The 13,908-nt window shown below is 40.4% G+C and overlaps 2 protein-coding genes and 1 pseudogene across 3 annotated transcripts in view; 2 read left to right on the top strand and 1 right to left on the bottom strand.

Annotated features, from left to right (window-relative positions):
- Positions 1-13,908, top strand: part of LOC309848526 (ral guanine nucleotide dissociation stimulator-like) — a 438,233-nt gene that overhangs the window by 347,545 nt on the left and 76,780 nt on the right. The window lies entirely within an intron of this gene.
- Positions 1-13,908, bottom strand: part of LOC309848891 (uncharacterized protein) — a gene marked incomplete at its 3' end in the record, with an annotated part of 339,926 nt that overhangs the window by 264,491 nt on the left and 61,527 nt on the right. The gene's annotated exons all lie outside the window — the stretch shown is intronic.
- Positions 1,062-2,225, top strand: LOC309848516 (cytosolic acyl coenzyme A thioester hydrolase pseudogene; annotated as a pseudogene). The gene has a single exon. The product of its transcript is annotated as a cytosolic acyl coenzyme A thioester hydrolase pseudogene (transcript).

Genomic DNA, 13,908 nt, shown 5'->3' with positions numbered 1-13,908 from the left:
AGGATGGTGTTGAAGGTTGACAAACCCTATCGTGTCAAATAATGGTCAACCAGCAACCTCAAGGTTTAAACTGAACCTAGAACAAGTCAATATTCAATAATAATGGCTCCGAACAATTCTCCATCCTTACAACACTTGAGAAATATGATCCCACTACAATTAACAGTGGTTTATTGCTTCAGTGTTGCTTTCCCAGAATAAAGGAAAGAAATGTTGGCATGCTCAGATTAGAATTTATGCTCTAAAGCTTTCATAGGTATCAGGATTCTTCTTATTGTATGAGTACATGACACACAGAGAAGGAAGAAGACATTCTTTTCTGATTGTTGTCTCCATTTTTGTAACTTACAGAAAAGATTACTTTAGAGTCAGTACCTACTACTTTATGAATTCATCATAAAGAAGCATGGTGTTTCCATGACTCTCCTGATGAGATCAATGAGGTGGATGAATTTTAGTATTAAAAAATTAGTAATTTAAGGGTGCCTGGGTGGCACAGTGGGTTAAAAAGCCTCTGCCTTCGGCTCAGGTCGTGATCCCAGGGTCCTGGGATCGAGCCCGGCATCGGGCTCTCTGCTCCGCAGACAGCCTGCTTCCTCCACTCTCTCTCTCTGCCTGCTTCTCTGCCTGCTTGTGATCAATGTCTTTCATATAAATAAATAAAATTTAAAAAAAAATTAAAATAAAAATTAGTAATTTACTGAGCCGGTGAGAAAATGAGGAATCCACAGAGAACAAAAAACAAAATGATGAGTGAACCCTGCGAGACAGGCCAAATGCCAAAGAGAGATTTTACAGAGAGGGCATGTGTCAACACTAGTGACCTTTTTACTCTTTTCTGACAGCTGAATGAAAGACAGTGCAGGGAAACCTAAAACTTGGGATGACAGGAAGGCCAACAAAAGACTTGAGGGTGACACTAAGATTCTAAAAGGGCTGATCTTCATGTCAGGGGGAGCAAGAAATAATCCTGTACCACAAAAGGCAGCAAGGAAACATGCGTGACATGTGCTTGGCACTGGGGGTGGAAGATAGCTTCAAAAGTTCATAACCCCGGCCGCCCGGGCTCATTCATTCTGCGCCAGGCCTGCCAGACACCTGCGCTCTCCTTCAGCCGCTCGCGGTCGCCGCCAGCATGTCAGGCCCCGCCGCCGAGACCCCGTCCGCCATCCAGATCTTCCGGATCATGCGGCCGGATGATGCCAATGTGGCTGGCAACGTCCACGGCGGGACCATCCTGAAGATGATCGAGGAGGCAGGAGCCATCATCAGCACCCGGCACTGCAACAGCCAGAACGGTGAGCGCTGTGCGGCCGCCCTGGCCCGTGTCGAGCGCACCGACTTCCTGTCCCCCATGTGCATTGGCGAGGTGGCGCACGTCAGCGCGGAGATCACCTACACCTCCAAGCACTCCGTGGAGGTCCAGGTCCACGTGATGTCGGAAAACATCCTCACAGGTACTAAAAAGCTGACCAATAAGGCTACCCTGTGGTATGTGCCCCTGTCACTGAAGAACGTGGACAAGGTCCTGGAGGTGCCTCCAGTCGTGTACTCCCGGCAGGAGCAGGAGGAGGAGGGCCGGAAGCGGTATGAGGCCCACAAGCTGGCGCGCATGGAGACCAAGTGGAGGAACGGGGACATCGTCCAGCCTGTCCTGAACCCAGAGCCCAACACGGTCAGCTACAGCCAGTCCAGCCTGATTCACCTGCTGGGGCCTTCCGACTGCACCTTGCACGGCTTCGTGCACGGAGGTGTCACCATGAAGCTCATGGACGAGGTGGCCGGAATCGTGGCTGCACGTCATTGCAAGACCAACATAGTCACTGCCTCCGTGGACGCCATCAACTTCCACGACAAGATCAGAAAAGGCTGCGTCATCCCCATCTCTGGCCGCATGACCTTCACGGGCAACAAGTCCATGGAGATCGAGGTCCTGGTGGACGCGGACCCCGTGGTGGACAACTCGCAGAAGCGCTACCGGGCGGCCAGTGCCTTCTTCACCTACGTGTCCCTGAGCCAGGAGGGCAAGTCGCTGCCCGTGCCCCAGCTCGTGCCCGAGACCGAGGACGAGAAGAAGCACTTTGAGGAAGGCAAAGGGCGGTACCTGCAGATGAAGGCAAAACGGCAGGGTCAACCAGAGCCCCAGCCCTAGGGGCCGCCCCACGCTGGGCCCGGAAGGGCCCCAGAGTCCAGTCATGTAGAATCCACCCCCTTGGCCAAAAACCCAACCCACACTGAGAGCCGGTGTCGTGTGAAGCGTTCGTCTTGCATTGTGAACCTGTGTCCTCTCCCGAAAACCTACACACCAAAGCTTTATTTCTATGACTCCGGTGTAAGCGCTCCCGTGTTGTCCCTGCCGCCGAGGCGTCCCTCGGGAAGACATGCGCACACTACGGCGTGTGTAGAACCCAGCATCACTAATAAAGCTGCTTTTTGGCTGGAAAAAAAAAAAAATCATAACCCCAAGTTGACCCTCATGAAAGACTGTAACCCAAATCCACACAAGCTGTATGATCTTAAACCAAACCACTCAAGCAGATAATGTAATTCAAAGATACCCTTCACCTGGCAACCAACAGAATTACAAATTCACTCTGGGAGCTGAAGTTAATCCACCCCACAAAAAATTCCCACAAATAAAACTTCAAGAGATTTGAGTTCACAATCAAAACTCATACACATACACAAAACAAGAAAATAAAGCGCTATGAATAAAAGCCAGCAGAAAAACAGACAGCAGAATTAGACTCTCAAAATACTAAATACCAGAATATTTCAGACAGGATACAAAACAAATGCTTAATATGTGCCAAGAAATAACAATTGCTTGATTATAAGAACAGAGATGAGACTCAAGGCTGATGCAGGTTTTTTTTTTAAAAAGAACGGAATCAAACTTCTAAATATAGGGGCACCTGGGTGGCTCAGTGGGTTAAGGCCTCTGCCTTCAGCTCAGGTCATGATCTCAGGGTCCTGGGATGGAGCCCAGCATCAGGCTCTCTGCTCAGCAGGGGGCCTGCTTCCCTTCCTCTCTCTGCCTGCCTCTCTGCCAACTTGTGATCTCTGTCAGTCAAATAAATAAATAAATAAAATCCTTAAAAAAAATAAAAACTTCTAAATATAAAGGCTACAATAATTGAAACTAAAAACGCAATAGTAACTATAGAAGGCAGTAAAAAAACTGGAATTTGGGGAGAAGGACAGATGAACAGGCAGAGCACAGAGGATTTTTAGGGCACTGACAATATTCTGTATAATACTGTAATGATGACTAGGTCATTATACATTTCTTTAGGCTGTATACCAAAAGTAAACAGTATCATAAACTTGGACTTGAGGTGATCACGATGTTTCAGTGCAGTTCATCAGTTATGTCAAAAAGTACCAGTCTGGCGGGGGACACTGATAATGACAGAGGCTACGCACACGTGGAGCAGAGCTTATGGAAAATCCCTGTACTACCCCCCAAGAAGAGAAAGTCTTCATAAGATAATTAGTCGGAAAAGAGAAAAAACTCAACGGCTAGGCCTAAGAATCCAGGTTAATAGTAATTAATATTTTTTCTTTTTCTTAAATGGAGCCTGAAGTGGGGCTTGAACTCATGACCCTGAGATCAAGACCTGAACTGAGACTTAAGAGTTGGGACACCTAACTGACAAAGCCACCCAGGCTCCCTGGGTAGTATTTTTTAGTCAATATTCCTGTCAATATAATGCTAGAAATTCAAACTAACATTTATATTAAAAACAGGAAATGTTGTTTTATAGAAAATATTTCATGGAAGAATGGGTTGGATCAGTTGGGGAGCTGCTGCAGCAAGACCATGGTACACTATTATGGCACTGACCTAGGAAAGGTACAGACTTGGGTCTCTCTGGTCCCGGCCTTCTCACTAACTAGCTGAAACAATCTGAGGCAAAATGCTTCTCTCTCTGGACCTTGGTTATCTCATAAGTAAGACCTCAAAATCTACAATACCTCCCATCCCCATGTGTCTAGCAATGTGTGAATCTATTGGTTCTTCTGATCTCATTAAGACATTAAGGAAAAAAGTTTGGAGAGTCTATTAAAGACCAAACATCAAGTTCTGAAGAAAAGGTAGGATATATTATTACATCCCCAGAAACAGTCATCCAATCCAAGAATTTGCAGGTCGTGGAGTAAGTGTCTCCTTCGTCCTGCCTACTATGAATTCTTAGAAAGCTAAGCAATGTTTCTTTTTCATGCCAAAAAATAATCATCCAAGTAAAAGAAGAGTAAGTTCTATAAAGCTGCCTTTGATCTATCATTCTGAAGATACCACCTGCAAGAAGGAAAAAACAAAAGAACCCGGGGGGAGGCTGTTTCTGGTTAAATAATTTTTACATGGTCAATCACACCCTCTCTGACCACCGTCCACTCTGCCATTATGAGAAAGACACAAGACAACACATTATTACATTTGAGCAAGAAATTAAAAAACAGTAAATTGTAAAAAGATGAATATCTACTACCTAGAAAATATACTTATCAAGATTACTTCCTTTTTTTATACTAAACAGTTGCAGTGAACAATTAGTTCCCAGACAACTTTCTGTTTAAAACAAATATGATAAAATCCATTTTTCCCACTCTTCTGTTTCAAATCATATCTTTGAATCCAGTGTTTATCATTCCGAGTGTAACACTGGAGGGTCACACCAGGTCAGTACCCAAAGGAGAACTGCCAAAACAGGCAGGAAAGGCTTCCCAAAGAGGAGACAATCAAGTGACCTTGGTAAAACTAGGAAAAATTCTAAAGGCACAGGAAGAGCCCATATGAGGATATGAACACAAAGAGACAAAGCGAATTTGAGCAGTGAAAGGATGAATCCAAAATAGAGATGATACAAGAAGCAAATATTTTAACCCAGAGAATGGAAAAGAACGGAAGGCTAAAAGCCCACACCTGTTCTCCTGGAAGATACTGTGTCCCTGAAACTGTATCAGCGACAACAAAAATCTGTATTAAAAAAAAATTTTTTTTCCACAGGCATCATAAAAATCATCTCAAAAGAGTCTTTCATAAAGGTGAAATTCACCAAGTATCTGAGTATCTACTTTCTCCCCAGTCCTGTGCAAAAAGTGGTAGAACATGACTGTCAAATTGTAATACCCATTTAGTGGACAGTGAAATCAGTGTCTCTACCATTTGGATCTACCATTTGCTTTTTCAGTAAAACAGAAGAGGTCATGGTATATCTCTTTATGAGTGAACAATGGTGTGTGAAACTTTTATTCCAATAATTAAGTACATGTATATTAGATCTAACTGTAAAACCTATTTCCACTGTGAGTTAATTTTTTTAATCTTTTTGAAGATTTTATTTATTTATTTGAGAAAGACAGAGAGCAGAAAGGAAGAGAGGGAGAAGCAGACTCCCTACTCAGCAGGGAGCCTAACGTGTGGCTCAATCCCAGGACCCTGGGATCATGATGGAAGCAGAAGGCAGATGCTTAACTGACTGAGCCACCCAGGCACCCCTCCCTTGTGAGTTTAAATAAAAGAAGTTTTGATATATACAGTGCTACCAAATATTTAAAATGGTAAGAAAGAATCGTGAAGTCATGATCCAATTGAGGAGTATACAGTGAATAAAAACTGGTTTTTCATGAAACCAGATAGAAAATGATTGCAAATAAATTTAAAGTTACAGAGGGGAAAACAAATGTCAAATTATGTTAGTATGCAGTATGTACTATAGGCTATCAGGACAGGAATGACTCTGAGAGCTGCAGAATTGCGAAAGGCTTCATAAACAGATGTAACTAAAAGAGCCAAGCCTTGAATTTTCCTTCAGAGGTACTTCGATTCTAGCTTTACAGGCTGGTGAAACAAGAGCCCAGAGAATATGAGTAGACCCTTAACCATTCCAAATGCTGGCTGTGCCATGGACTGAGTAATGGCCTGTAGCAGGAGGCCTGCCTTCCTGGCCTAGTAGGAGCTAAGCACAGCATCACCGTCCAGAATCACTCTGCCTTGCTTTTCTTATCAGCAAGGTAAGAGAGACCGGATTATGGCATCTACTCTGAATCTAAAATGTTATAATTCTAAGACAGCAGCAACATGGATTCACAATCACGGTGTGAACTTAAGGCAAAACAGTTCACACCCTTGTGCTCCAATTTCCAAATGTGGAAAACAGGGCGGACATAACCCTTACTTATTATGGCCTGTTTCTAAAAAATGTATAGAATATTTAGAACAATGTCTGGCACAGTGGGCACTAAACCAATAGTTTCTTACTCCTTCTTAATCCCAACTTCAGATCAACCCCCCAAGAGACTGACATTGCCAAAATAACTGAGAAAGTATCTGGACACTCCACACTGGTGCACCATCATTCTAAGAATCTTGGTCTAGGACCTCTACAGTGGCCTCCTCTGGTTTTAACTCGGCCATCAAAGAGAAAACATGCTCCACAGAAAGTACATGGGCTTCTAAAGATTGGGCCAGGCCTAAGAGTGGCAAGGCCCCCTCGAAGCAGGTCACAGAGGGTGGCAAGTACTGTCTGAGAATCTGAGATCAGCACAAAGCAAAGCCAACCCTGGCAAGATATCACATGGTATAAATGGTGCACACAGAGAGGGTGGGATGGTCTCCAACACAAATGGAGAACTCAAAACACCTTCGTATCTCCGAACTACTATACAACCAATTATCAACCTCTGGAAATCAATCACACTCCCGAAGGGCTCTGGCCTCTGTTACCATAACAGGTCTTCTGAAAGCCCTCTTTGTAAGTTCCAGTTCCAGTTCCATGGAGAAGGAGAAGCCATATAAACTTTTTACCCAATGGTGCATATGTGCATGTTCACGTGTACCTCCAACTTCCCTCTATCTACCACAGCACCCCAAAAATCTTCAACCCAGCAGGGAAGACTTCTGGCAAGTTTTCAAAGTTTTCAAGAATATTGTTCTTTTCAGAAGAAATTAAAGCAGCTTACTCCCTTCGTCAGCAGCCGCAACAGGGGCATATACATGACATGTAAGTTACACAGGTAACATTCTCCATCTAAGCAACTATGAAAAATTCAATTCTATAATTAATCACTGGCCAAATGACTGTAAATTTCAATTTACTCAGACCTGCACTTATATAATCCTTTCTACCTAACAATAATATATACAAAAACACACCATGTAAGAGACAGAAGCTAAGCATGTTACATATCTGAATCATTATAATTCAATGATAAATGACCAAACCAAAAACATCAGACAGGTAATTTTCACCTCCAGAAGTTCACATATCCATTAGAACCTCAATATTCCTATTAGATGTTAAAAGCTATGATCTCTGTATTACTTGATCTAACATCTTCAGTGAAATGATTAGCTATATATTTCACAAATAAATGTGTTATTTGTAAAGAATATTGATATGTAGAGAATAAAATAAGACTCAGATTCACTTTTAAATCAGTCAAAGAATGAGAAAGTAATAACACTGACTTGGTGCCAAAAACAACAACAACAAAAATCCACATCTTTAATCTCTTAAGTGTTCACGAGACAATGAGTTACTGAAAACGCTCTCATTAATTAACCTCTGTCAGAAAGTTATGATGGTGACACTGGGATTAGCACAAATTACTCTGCCAAGCCTCCAGTCAGCTTAACAAGAACATCAAAAAGAAAATTCTCCAATATGACCAAGCTTCATATAATGGCATGCTTAATTTGAGTGAGTACACTGAATTTTACAAATCCTATTTATATCAATACCAAAAACCGTTCCTGAAAAAATTATACAACACTCTCACGTACAGATACACATTTAAAACATAACCATACCTGAACTCCCTTAATGTTACCTTACTTATGACAAAAAAGGTTAAGATTTGGTTTTTACAGCCTCTCCGTGGAGATTCACCTACTCTGGTCAAACAAATAACAAGAAATGTGACATTACTTTAAGCTCTACCATATTCTTTTTATCATTTTTCTATTCTATTTTACCAAATAATAGAACAGAATATTTTGCTCTATAAAAAATAAGGAACCCTGAACTGGTACTAGGCCAAGTTTGGACATGTGACTAGGATAACTGGTTGTATGATAACACTCAATCAGAAAGCACATGTTCAGTTACTTTCCACTTACAAAAATGTGAACACTTCCATTTTTACAAATAATGACCTATTTGTAAAGCCTGTCACATTTCTGTGACAAAAATCACTATATAGAGACAAGGTATTATTAAATTGAAGGGAAATAAAAATTATTTCCTGAGTTACTATTACTACAACAGAGTTCATACTCCAGATTCTAGGCTAAATGTACTCCTGCTCACCCTAATAAAAAGTTAAAATGTCATCAAACTTAAATAGTTTTGTCAAACACAGACAGGAACTGACTGCAGCTGCCACCACAGCATGTCCAAAATATAACCATGGGTGGAGTGACGTCACAGAAAATTGAAGCTCCAGGGATCAATACCTCCACAAAATCATGGAAACCCATGAGAATCAACTATTTCAGAGCATTTGCACCAACCAGGGATGTGGCTGCTGAAGACAGAGGATACTCAACCCAGGTCAGAGAGTAGAGTGCATGAACCAGCAAACAGCCCCTGTCCCTCTGACTCACAGCCCAGGTAGGCATAGGGCCCATGTGCCTCGAGTGCTGGCTGATGCCAGGGTGGGCAATGGGGACCTTGCCCTGCTAACATTAGGGTTATGTATCTTATCATACTGGAGGCAGCCTAGGGAAACAACAGAGACACCTGCGTTTGTTTCCACCCTCCTGGGCTGCATGAACTTCCCTTTCTGGATTTTTTGGGTGGTGGGAGGGAAGACCTAGACATTTCAGTAAATCTCTGCCAGGTCACAAGCTGACCAAATATAACGTAATAGAAACTGCAGTAACCACACAAAGCAAAGAATACAGGTTTTGCAAAGTCATTTTGGAAAAGTCACCACACAAAGAGATGACAGCAACCCTCAAAAGCAATCCCTGAGAAAGGGGAGAATCTGATTCCCAAGTCTCCACACCATAATATTCAAATGGTCCAGTTCTCAACAAAAAGGTATAAAACAGGATGCCTGGGTGGCTCAGTCATTAAGCATCCGCCTTCGGCCCTGGGATCCAGTCCCATATCAGGCTCTCTGCTCCGAGGGAAGCCTGCTTTCCCCTCTCCCACTCACCCTTCTTGTGTTCCCTCTCTCACTGTGTCTCTCTCAGCCAAATAAGTAAATAAAAATCTGTTTTAAAAAGTCACAAAGCATACAAAGAAACAGGAAACCATAGCACTTTGAGAGGAGAAAAAGAATTTGATAAAAACTATCCCTGAGGAATGCTAGATGTTAAGAATTACTAAGGTATTAAATCAAGGTCTTAAATATGCCCAAAGAACTAATAAAGGATATCAAGAGAATGCTGCATGAATAAAGAAATTAAAATTAATCAGGCTGAAGAGTCAATGAAAAAAGAATACAGAAAAATCAATGGAGGGCCCTATGGGATACCATCAAACATATCAACATGTACATCAGGAGAATCCCCAAAGACAACAGGGATGGGGGAAAAGAAGCATTGTGTATGTATCATAGTAACCTTATACCTGTAGAGGCCTAGACATTGATCTTAGTAGACAATGACTTATATCAGGTATTACAGATATGTTCCAAGACCATACAAAATCATTCCTAAAGGAAATTCCTAAAGGAAAACATATGAATGACGTCTCACCAAAGAAAAATGTCAATAAAGAAATATAAGTTATAGTAAAGAACCTAATAGAAATCCTGGAATTTAAAAGTATAATAAATGAAATGAATTCACAACACATTTGAACAGGCAGAAGAAAGAATCCATGAACTCGAAGATATGTCAATAGAGATTACCCAGTCTCAGGAACAAAAAGAAAAACAATGAGGATTTAAAAAAAAAGATACACTCTCAAGGACCTCTGAGATACTAACAAGAGTATTAATATATGGAGAATTGGAATCCCACAAAAATGGCATATGTCATTTTTGAGAGAAAAGAGGGCAGAAAGAATATTTGAAGACATAACCAAAATCTTGCTGAATTTGATGAATCTTGAAAGCAGCAAGAGAAAAATACCTCATATCACATACATCTGAACCTCAGTAAGACTGACAACTGATTTCTCTTCAGAAACCATGGATGCAAGGAGGCTGTGGTAAACACAAAGTGCTAAACAAACACTGTCCAAGAAGCCTATAACCAGAAAAAACATCCTTCAAAAACAGGAGAAATGAAGACATTCCCATATGAAAAGTTTGTTGCTATCAGACCTGCCCTACAATAAAACACCAAAGGAAGTCTTTCAGGCTGCTATGGAAGGTACTTAGTACCTCATATCCACATGAAGAAATGAGCGCTGGTAAGGGTAACTACACAAACATAAAAGCATACAAGTAGTTTTGGGGAGCGTCTGGGTGGCTCAGTGTTAAACGGCTGCCTTCGGGCTCAGGTCATGATCTCAGAGTCCCAAATCCAGCCCCACATGGGGCTGCTCAGTGGGAAGCCTGCTTCTCCCTCTCCCATTCCCCCTGCTTGTGTTCCCTCTCTCACTGTCTCTGTCAAATAAATAAATAAAATCCTGGGGGAAAAAAAAGTAGTTTTGGTTTCATGACTACTTTTTTATTTTATCTGATTTAAAAGACAACTGCAAAAGGAAATAATTATATTGTTTTGATGGGTATGTAATGCATAAAGATGTAATTTGTATAACATCAACAGCACAAAAAATGGGGAAGAAACAAGCTATCTATGAGCTAAGTTTCTGTACTCTAGTGATATTTTGTATTAATCTAAACTAGACTGTTATAAATAAAGAATAGCAAAATGGCAGACATAAATCCTGCCTGATTAGTAATATAAATAAATACAATTAATGTATAAATATAAATAATATAATAAATATATTTAGATATAAATTAAATACTCCACTGAAAAGTTAATGATTGGCAGAATGGATAAAAAAATAAAAGATCCAACTGTGTGTCTACAAGAGACACACACTTAGACACATATAGGTCAAAATTAAAAGAAGAAAAAAAGGTATACCATGCAAATAATAACCTAAAGACAGCTGAGTAGGTATACTAATTTTAGGCAAAACAGACTTTGAAGCAAAAAATTGTTTCTAGGGGTGTCTGGGTGGCTCAGTGGGTTAAGCCTCTGCCTTTGGCTCAGGTCATGATATCAGGGTCCTGGGATTGAGCCCTGCATCAGGCTCTCTGCTCAGCAGGGAGCCTGCTTTCCCCTCTCTTGCTCTGCCTGTGTCCCTGCCTACTTGTGATGTCTCTGTCTGCCAAATAAACAAACAAAAAAAAATCTTAAAAAAAAAAAACTGTTTCTACCAACCAACATTTTACAGTGATGAAAATGTTCAATCTATCAAGAAGCTATAACAATTATAAATGTAACTAACAAAAGACATGCAAAGTCCATAAAGGAAAAAATGAAAGAATTAAAGGAGAAATAGAAAATTCAACAATAATAGTTTAGGACTTCAATGCCACACCTGCAATAATGGATTGAACCCTTATGGCCAGATAAGAACAGGGAAAGAAAGACTTTAAGAACACTATGAATCAACCAGACCCAATGGGACATCTATAGAACACTCCGCCCATCAAGAGCATAAAACATATTCTTCTTCAGTAAACATGGAGCACATTCCAGGGTAGACCATATGCTAGATCATAAAAAAAAAGAAAGCCTTAATTAAATTTAAAGGACTGAATTACACATAGCATGTTCTCTAATCACGATTAAATAAAAATGGATCAAAGACCATAAATGTCTTAGAAGAAAACATGTATAAATCTTTGTGACCTTGGATTAGGCATTGATTTCTTGGCCATGACACCAAAAGCACAAGCAAACAAAGAAAACACAGAGAAACTGGACTTCATAAGATTAAACCCATCTGTCCTTCAAAAAGCATAGGAAAGTGAAAGGACAATCAACAGAACAAAAGAAAACATTTGCAAATGATATACTTAATAAGGTTCTAGTATCCAAATATATACAGGATGCTTACAACTTACAAAAAAAAAAAAAGTCCATTATGAAAATCGACTACTGATGGTGAGCATTTATTTACATATTTATTGGCCATTTAAATAATCTTCCTTGGAGAAATATTTATTCAATTTTTTCACCCATTTAAAATTGTAGATTACTTACTTTTTCATGGAGTTGTAAAAATTCTTTATATATTTTGGATACTCATACTCTCAAATGATTTGCAATATATATATATATATATATATATATATATATATATATATATATATATATATATATCTGCTTTGTACATTCTACATAAGAAAAAAATGCTGGCAAGAATGTTTGAAACACAAACCCGAACCAAAGGCAGATACTTAACCAACTGAGCCACCCAGGTGCCCCTGAAATTCTATGAATTGATAAGAAACTTCTCAATTTCTTTCAAATGAGTGAGACTGTGTGCAGAGATGGCACAGTCAGAATAATCATATTCTGTAACTCATGGTATCACTCGGTTGCCTGTCTGGGTTGGTTTGAAAACATGGCTGCAAATGTTTGGCCTCCTTCCATCACAAAGTGAAGCCCAGGTCCCCTGTCCCATTGAATCTGAGTGGACTGCTTCAAAGAGAGTGACAGCACAAAGGGTAATATGTGCCTTCAAGATTAGTTCATCTCTAGCTTCTGCCACACTGAATGTCACATAAAAACTTTAAATACCCTGAGGCTGCCATGCTGGAAAGGCCACCTGTAGGCTTTCCTAGCTGAGCCAGCACCTCTGGTTTTCTCCACCAGGGTGCCAGACGTGTGAATGAAGAAACCATCTTGGAAGTAGATTCTCTAGTTCCAAATATTTTGGTCCTTGGCTTTCAGTTCTTCCCCGCTGTGGTCCAGATTACACATAACAGGGACAAGTCATCCCTGCTGTGCCCTGTCTGAATTCCTGACTCACAGAATCCATGAGCAGAATCAAATGCTTGTTTTGTGTCACTACATTTGGGGTGGCTAGGTCCTCAGCAACCAATACTAGAACATAGATTAACCATTTAAATGAAGAAATGTTAGCTGAATGTCAGTTTTTAGCAAAGGGATTCAAAGACTAGTAAAGACAATTCACAAGCCAGCATTAGATTCTAATTTGCACTCCACTTGCAGAGACTACTTAACATCAACATTTTTAACTGAAAACTAGAGAAAGGTCGGGCTGTTCCACCCATGTCTACTCCAATGAGATAGAAAAATTACACTTTGTAATTTGCCTTTTTATTTTTCATAGTCAATAACTATTCTTGGCTGTTTATATCAAGCCAGTCACTCACCTTTTCAAATCATTCACCTTTTTCAATGTATCATTCACTATATAGGCCTGAGATGCTTTGGAAATGACTAAACGAGTAGCTCAAATATTAACAAGCTTGCTTGGAAAATGCAACTTGCAACTGGACATGAATGCTTAGCCTTTACCAACTTACAAATGAAAGGACAGTGTACTGTTCCCAAGTTTTTACATCACCAACATAAACATAAAGCTTGATCCAAAATACTAATGATACGTCAATTACACATTAAATTCTTGTAGGCATATTAGTTAAGTGACTATTCCTAAAAATTCGTGCGTTTACCTCACTGCTCTCAAAATAATTGGTAACTGAACTGAGACTTTGTTCAGTTCTTCTAACATCCTCTAACTGATATTCATGAAAGGGTCAAAAAAAACTATTCCCTTGAAGGAATAGTCCAACTGAGAGAAATAAGGCAAGCCTAAGATATTCCTCAACCTCAGTAAGCAGAACCCACCCAGAATACCACATTCAAAAGTCTGGTGTCGATTTGTACAAGGTCTCTGCTGTCATGCTCAGATCCTACACCTGCTGGTGACCGAGGACACAAGGAAACCTAAG

Source organism: Mustela nivalis (assembly GCF_964662115.1).
Source record: "Mustela nivalis genome assembly, chromosome: 15".
In the NCBI taxonomy this organism is placed as follows: domain Eukaryota; kingdom Metazoa; phylum Chordata; class Mammalia; order Carnivora; family Mustelidae; genus Mustela; species Mustela nivalis.
The sequence above is the reverse complement of the archived record's forward strand: the minus strand, read 5'-3'. Positions and strand labels throughout refer to the sequence as shown.